The sequence below is a fragment of the Gorilla gorilla genome, chromosome 1 (genome assembly GCF_029281585.2).
Source record: "Gorilla gorilla gorilla isolate KB3781 chromosome 1, NHGRI_mGorGor1-v2.1_pri, whole genome shotgun sequence".
In the NCBI taxonomy this organism is placed as follows: domain Eukaryota; kingdom Metazoa; phylum Chordata; class Mammalia; order Primates; family Hominidae; genus Gorilla; species Gorilla gorilla.
In genome coordinates this window covers 33,342,491-33,351,053 of record NC_073224.2, presented here as the reverse complement: position 1 = coordinate 33,351,053, position 8,563 = coordinate 33,342,491, and positions in this window count along the sequence as shown.

The window sequence follows — 8,563 nt, the reverse complement described above, 5'->3', positions numbered from 1 at the left end:
TCTTTTAAGTGGAACATTTAGGCTGTTTACATTCAATGTCAGTATTGAAATGTGAGGTACCATTGCTTTCATCGTGCTCTTCGTTGCCTGTATACTTTGGTTTTTTTTTGTTTGTTTTTTGTTTGTGCTTTTTAACTTATATTTTGTTTTATAGGTCCTGTGTGATTTAGGCTTTAAAGAGGTTCTGTTTTGATGTGTTTCCAGGATTTGTTTCAAGATTTAGAGCTCCTTTTAACAGTTCTTGTAGTGGTTTCTTGGTATTGGTGAATTCTCTCAGCATTTGTTTGTCTGAAAACAACTGTATCTTTTCTTCATATATGATGCTTAGTTTCCCTGGATACAAACCAGCACCAAAAGGTATTTTAAACTAAGACATATTCAAAGAAACATTTGAAAGGAAAACAGATAAAAGCATCAAATAAATGTGGAAGTGTAACCCCAACAGCCCAACGCTTAAATCATGTCCATGATTTAGGGCAGGTACTTGAGAAAGATGCTGGAGCCTTCTAGCTCTTAGGAACCCTAAAGCCACCTGACCAGGTGGGTGACACATTTGAAGACAGGCCTGGTTCAAATGGCAGCTAACACTCTCCTGTTCGTAATCCAAGAAAGAGAAGCTCATTAGTACCTCTCTTCCCCCCTCCCCTGTCCAATGCACCACTGGGGACTATTCTTAACAGCATATCTTCTATTCCAGTGATTCGTGACTTTGATTAAACTTTATCTTTTTAGTGCCCCTTCTTCTCCCTGTTTTATAAGACAAACGTTATTTTTGGGGGTAGCGTTCAGGGTCAGAGACTTTTCAGGGTGCCTGTGCTCAGTCTGATGGTGAGACCAGGACGTTGAAAATTTTGTCATTTGCCTAGGTGACTTGACACTTGTAAAAGCGTATATATCTCTCTCTACCTCCATGCTGACCACACTTCAGTTCCTCTGAGAATTTTATGCTAAGAAAAGGCTCATCTTCTAAGAAAATAACAGTAATATTAAACAGTTGTCTCTTGGAGGTCTATGATAAGCAAGATGCTTTACACATCTCTAGTCAAGGGACTGTTTTCTTCATTTTTCACTAGAGAGAACTGAGGCTTAGAGCATTTAATTCCCAGGTCTTCAGTCATACGGTATCTACTAGACCTGGGGTTCAAACCCCAGTCCTTCAGACTCCAAAGCTCATGCATTCTAGACCACGCTGGAGCTGCCAGCTTCTTGTTATAGAACACTTTGGGGTTCCCTCTCTTGATGTGACTGCACGTAAACTCTGGCATTTATTTATTTATTTATTTATTTATTTATTGTTTTGAAATGAAGTCTCACTCTGTCGCCTAGGCTGAAGTGCAGTGGCACCATCTTGGCTCACTACAACCTTTGCCTCCCGGGTTCAAGCAATTCTCCTGTCTCAGCCTCCTGAGTAGCTGGGACTACAGGCGCACACCACCACACCTGGCTAATTTTTGTATTTTTAGTAGAGACAGGGTTTCACTATATTGGCCAAGCTGGTCTTGAACTCCTGACCTCAAGTGATCCTCCCACCTCTGCCTCCCAAAGTGCTGGGATTACAGGTGTGAGCCACCGAGCCAGTCCTAATTTAATGTTCATGGATGGTAATTACTGTCTTTATATTTCTCGTTTAATTATCTTTTTTATTCTAGATTATTTTTCATCTCTCTGATTTTGTTTGTAACACTTGCTGAATATACATTGGAGTCTATTTCAATCTGCCTCAAATTCTCTACCTTTTTTGAGATTTGGAGTTTAGATTATAAATAAATGACTAATGAAGTCATCCAGTCTTCAGCTCTTTATTAATAGCTAATAAACTTCATTGGTGCTATTGAATTTTATGGGGTATTCATTTGCCATGTATTGCCTCATATTGCATTTAAATTTCCATTTAGCCAGAGGCCAGACTCTTAGGCCAGACACCTGAGAGCCAAGCCTTCTATTCTCCCTCTCTCACTCCATATGCAATTAGTCAGTTGGTTCTCCTGACCCTATTTCCTCATCACCTCTATAAGTCTCCCCTCCTTCCTCTCTTTTATAAGCAGTTCGGGACTTTGATATCCCTCTCGACTGTTGCAATTACTTTCTGACTGATCTTCCTTCCTCTAATCACTCTTTTCTTACTACAGCAATCATTTTTTAAAATTTATTTTTTATTTTTAAAAGTTTTAAGAAACATGGTTTCACTCTGTTGCCCAGCCTGGGTGCAGTGGCACAATCATAGCTGACAGCACCCTTGACCTCTTGGACTCAAGTGATTCTCCTGCTTCAGCCTCCCAAGTAGCTGGAACTACAGGCATGCACCACCACACCTTGCTAATACAGCAATTTTTGTAACATGCCTATCTGCTGGGTTTATTCTACTTATTATTTATACTGCTTACTGTTTATCATGTATTTATGATCAACAGGTAAGAGCAACCATCTCAGTGTAGCACACAGAATCATCTGAAATCTTGCCCTTACTTACCAGATCCACGTGGCCTTTTAATACTCTTCCACAAGCTCTCTCATAGCACAAGGGACTTCAAGCTATTGTGGTCCCAGAGGAGGCCATGCATTCTCACTCCCCAAGTTTTCCTGTGTGCTGTCTTCTCTGTCTGGACTGCTGTTCACCCCCGACTCACCCACTCAAACAATTCTATTTGTGAAGGTTTTGCTGCACCTCTTTCTGCCTCACATGTATTTAACCAATCCCTCTTTTATGCTCATTTTATATGTTGGCTTTTTTATTTTTATTTATTTATTTTTTTAAATTTTACTTGGAGTTCTGGGATACATGTGCAGAACATGCAGGTTTGTTACACAGGTATACATGTGCCATGGTGGTTTGCTGCACCTGTCAACCCATCATCTAGGTTTTAAGCCCCACATGCATTAGGTATTTGTCCTAATGCTCACCCTCCTCTTGCCCCTCCGCACCCCCTAGACAGGCCCCGGTATGTGAGGTTCCTCTCCCTGTGTCCATGTGTTCTTATTGTTCAACTCCCACTTATGAATGAGAACATGTAGTGTTTGGTTTTCTGTTCCTGTATTTGCTGCGAATAATGGCTTCCGGCTTCATCCATGTCCCTGCAAAGGATATGAACTCATTCTTTTTTATGGCTGCATAGTATTCCATGGTGTATATGTGCCACGTTTTCTTTATCCAGTCTATCATTGATGGGCATTTGGGTTGGTTCCAAGTCTTTGCTATTGTAAATCGTGCTGCAGTAAACATATGTGTTCATGTGTCTTTATAGTAGAATGATTTATAATCCTTTGGGTATATACCCAGTAATGGGATTGCTGGGTCAAGTGTTATTTCTGGTTCTAGATCCTTGAGGAATTTCCACACTGTCTTCCACAATGGTTGAAATAATTTACACTCCCACCAACAGTGTAAAAGCATTCCTATTTCTTCACAGCCTCGAGATGTTGGCATTTGTTGATGCATCTATCTTCTCCATGAATCTGTGGGTTTCCTTATGGGTCGGGAGCAATATGGGGTAGGGCAGAGGCTGTAAACTGGTGGCCAGCAGGCCAGATATGGTCCCTGAAATGTATTAAAAATACCTTTCATAGCATTTAATTTTCTTAAAAATTAGTTGCCAACTTTGAAAATTCAATTGATTTCATATGGAAATTAAAGCTTCTGGCTTTTCTTTAAACATTAGAAGGTCAGTATCCCAGGGACCTTATTTCTGCACAGCAACCATCAGCTGGAGTAAGACAAGTGCTCTCAGGTTTGCTTCTCTGGTTCAGATTCCATATCTGGTCCACTGGAGGCACTGGGGTATGAAAACCCTGAAGCAGTAAGGATAGGGGTGGTGGAGCTGACCTCGGCTCTAATTCCAGCTTTCCTGTTTATTGGATTTGTTACCTTGGGCAAGTGTCTTAACTTCTCTGAACTTGAGCTTATTCATCCTCAAAAGGTAAGCAGCAGTATACTGAAGGATTTTGCAAAGTTTAAAGGGGAAGATGAGCAAAGAACACTTGGCATATAGTAAGCATTCAATATTAACGGCTACTTTGATATCATTATTGTTGTTTTGAATAAGTATCCATGAATGAACATGACCCTTGCCATCAGAACACTAACCAGGCCTGACGCTGTTAGTTTCTGAGATCAGATGAGATTGGGTGCATTGAGGGTAGTATGGCTGTAGACTGAACATGAATCTTATTCCCCCAACTATGCTGCACACTTTTTGAGGCCAGAGAACAGGACAGTTCTTTGTAAGTACTTTGTAGGCAAAATTTGATATGTGGTGCCCTTGTGCCTTGGGGGTAGGCAGTATAAATGAGGTTTAAGAAACAGTCAAGGAGGTCTGTCCCTTCAGGATTTCTCTGTGTCCCTAGGGGCAGAGTCTGCAATTTCTACGTCTGTAGAAAAGTTTAAATGTCACTTTCTCAGGGACGCATTAGCTAATGCCCCAGAATAAGTAATATTCTCCTATGACATGTGCTTATACAATTTCATTCTTCTCCCTTGCAGTGCTTTCACCATTTCGATTAATAATTATCCTTAGTGTGTATTTCATCTATGAGACAGTACAGTCCACAGGGCGAGGATCAGCCTGTTTTTCACTGTTGAACTACTGGTGAGCTAAGCACATAGTAGGCACTTGGTAGAAGCCATAGATGGTAGTAGAACCATGACTTGGTTTCCTCATATGTGCAATAAAGGTAATAATACCTACCTTGTAGTGTGGCTGTGAAGATTAAGTAGGGTAATTAAGGTAAAATCCGTAGAATAGTACCTGGCACATAAAAGTACTTAGTAGTATTTGCTGTTCTTATTTTCAGCAAATATTTATTGAATTTTCATAAATAAATGATTACATGAATATATTCTTCGTCGTTGAGCACAGAAGAGTAAATGATCAGATAGCACATACACCTGTGTTCTGGTGCAGTATCTATCAAAGGAAACTCACAGGGGCAGGGCTGGAAACAGGTATGCAGGTCCTCTGCTGCCCCTGTGAATTAGTGTACAAATCTATCAGGGACCAATGTTAGACTCCAGGAGAGGGGCTCTGGCCCATGGTCTTCTGCATTTATGTGATATTTTCCATGTCACATATCGTATTTGTGTGCAACATACCAGGAACTAAGTCCGCGGGTGGCCAGGACCACTGGAATAGGCAACCTCTGTTGTAACAATAGAGCTTGAACAAAAATTGGTTGGGGTTTCAGTGGCCTGGGCAGTAAGGCAGGGAAGGAAACTGGGAATGGGATGGGCTGGGTTTAGAAGCGTTAACCTTATTTTTTTTTTTTTTTTTTTTTTTTGAGACGGAGTCTTGCTTTGTCGCCCAGGCTGGAGTGCAGTGGCGCGATCTCGGCTCACTGCAAGCTCCACCTCCCGGGTTCACGCCATTCTCCTGCCTCAGCCTCCCGAGTAGCTGGGACTACAGGCGCCCACTACCACGCCCGGCTAATTTTTTGTATTTTTAGTAGAGACGGGGTTTCACCGTGTTAGCCAGGATGGTCTCGATCTCCTGACCTCGTGATCCGCCCGCCTCGGCCTCCCAAAGTGCTGGGATTACAGGCGTGAGCCACCGCGCCCGGCCGCGTTAACCTTATTGAAGGCCCACTTTCTTAATGGGCAGATGAGAACAGTAGTTTAAAGTCTGGTAGATTAGAATTGAATAGACTATAAGAAAATAAAGTTTTTCAGGTGGAACAGAGGAGGAAGGATTCCCTAATAATGATGATACTTACAATCTGATAGTATCCATATCAAGATTATAGACAACTGTCCTTTTTGCAACAGGATCCCAAGAGGTACTGAAGACAAGTTCTAGCTTCCAGAAGGAGCCCAGCAAGTGCTTGACAGGAACTCCCACCGGGTGAGCTGGGGGCAGAAAAGAGCTCTAGTGTCAGGTGAAAAATTGATGCCAAAAAAAAAAAAAAATGAAAACAGCAGCCTCGTCTTAGTATAGAAAGTGGGATGGTGAGGGAATATAGCTGGTTGGAAAGGGGTGGCTGATGTTGAGTAGCCATTTAAGGTATGCTGGCCACCAGGAACAGGTCACCAAGCAGCAAATGCCAGGTCCTCCCTCTGTCTACTTGTCACCTCACATCCCCCAAATGACAGCAGACATCCAGTAATGAGTAGTGGCCTAGGGGTTGGCTGGGATTGAGCCTCTAACTTTCATTACCAGCTGCTAATCACTGATAAGGAGGGGAGGAACTGACCACCTCAACTTTGACTCCCACAAAAGCCAGATTTCAAGATGTGAGAGTCCTCATCTTCTCAGGTCTATCCCTGCCTGTCTTGTCTTTTATTGAGTTATATATATATATATAATTATGATAATAATTATTATTTTTTGCACAGCCTTGGAGATGACCTCTCCTGGTCATCAGTACAGAAGGTTGTCTTCCTGGCATCTGCAATGAGATGGAGCCAGGAATGACCTGTTAGCTCATGATCAAACCCAACTCCAAAAATTTTCAGTTTACTTTCCATCCTCAAAAGATTGAGAGAAGCCTCATTAAGCACTCAAAATCTTTGATGTTTGACTAAGCTAACCCTGTTGATCCATTCAAAAGTTATTCTTAGCAGAGCAGGGTGAAGAACCGGTTGGGATTTATGTGGGGGCTGCAGGCTGAAAAACACTGAGCAAGGGGCTGGCCAAAGTTCCTCTTGGGAATTTTGTCAATTACAGTGCTCAAGTCTTGGCCCTTGATTTTTTTTTTCTCTCCCCTTAAGGGGGTGAGGGCTAGTTAAAACAGTATTTCTCAAGCTTGAATGTAAATGAGAATCACTGACAATCTTATTGAAATGCAGTTTCAGATTAAGTATGTCTGGGGTTAGGACCAGGGTCCTGATATTGTCTCCCTCCCTTCCTTCCTTCCTTCCTCTCTCTCCCTCCCTCCTCCCTCTCTCTCTCCCTCTCTCTTTCCTTCCTTTCTCTCTCTCTTTTCTTTTCTTTCTCTCTTTCCCTTTGTTTCTTTCTTTCTTTCTTCTCCCCTTTTGTCCTTCCTTCTATCCACACTTCCTTCCTCTCTTCTTTCCTTTTTTTCTCTCCTTCATTCCTTCTTTCCTTCTCTCTCACCCTCCCTCCTTTCCTTTTTTCCTTCCTTCCTTTCTTTCCTTTCTTCCTCCTTCCCTTTCTTTCCCTCCCTCCCTTCCTCCCTCCCTCCCTTCCTTCCTTCCTTCCTTCCTTCCTTCCTTCCTTCCTTCCTTCCTTCCTTCCTTCCTTCCTTCCTTCTTTCTCTCTTTCTTTATTTTCTTTCTTTATCTTGCTCTGTTGCCCAGGCTAGAGTGCATTGGTGTGATCCTAGCTCACTGCAGCCTCAATCCTGTGATCTTCTCGCCTCAGCCTCCCTAGTATGATACTCTGTTTCAAATAAGCGCCTAGGTTATGGCAATGCTGTGAGCTCAAGGACCACAGTGTGAAAGGCAAGGGTTTAGATTGTAGTTTATGTTTATTAGCCAAATTGTGGCTCCAGAGAGAAGCAATAAAGCCTAAATCAAAGTGGATATATTTGTAGAGTGAACAGCATGCATTTTAACAGAATCAATTGCCGGAATGGTAGAGTCTCATTGTAAAGTGGATTTAGCTTTTTAAGTTATAATGAGAGAAATGCTTTAGTATAATTTTTAAAAGGGGGCACATCATTTGACCTACCATACAACCGAAGTAGTATTATAATGAGGCCCTTCAGAAATGAAACTTGTCAGATGGATTTAGGTTTCCATCGCAGAAACTCCTTTTGAATAAGTGTCCCCAAATTTCTCTACTTGAGAAATATAAATTTCTTGGGATGCAAAAATTGTGAACAAAACTGTTGGAGCGAAGAGATGAAGAAGAGGAACATATGCAGGATCGTAATGCAGCTTTGAAGGCATAAAACAAAAACAAAAACAAAAATCCAAACAAAAACACTCAAACCCAGTGGGACTGCCATTTAGATCTGAGCCAAAAGAATGGGCTTGAGATCAATCAGCCTGAAGCCTCTACATTCTGAAGGCAGGAGAATGGCTAAAGTTAGCATGCGCAGCTTCCTACACACTGGGAGTAATCTAAAACAGATATTCTCCAAAGGATACTTCCAGTGTTTCCTGGCCCTGGGCCAGACACTTCAAAGCTTCATTATCAGTGAATTGTGGTCCCTCTGTTAGGAAAGCTGGGCGATGCTCTGAGGAAATGTCAGCTCCTGATCACAGTTTCCTCTCATTTCAGTGCACAGAGGTCAGAGGCGCTGAGGGCTGCCCACACTCCGCCAGCCGGCCAAGTTGCCGACTCTAACTGTGCATGTTGGAGCTTGCCTTCTTAATTTCATCATGAGTTAGGATGCTATCTGAAGGGAAGCAGGGTTTGAAATGGTCTCTGCTAGCAGATGGATGACTTCTGTCCAGAAATCTGACTCTGCCAGAAACTGCTCACCTTTTCAATGAAAAGAGCACAGACCGATTCCATGTCCTAGGCTTTTCAATTGTTCCTGGTTGAGTGGGTCAGTTGTCAGTGTTGGGCACCCCTGTGGTGCTAAGTATCATATACAAGGATTAGCAAGCTCACAAGACAGGGAATCTTAAGAAGTCTATTTTGAAAATATGAGGACGTCACATATT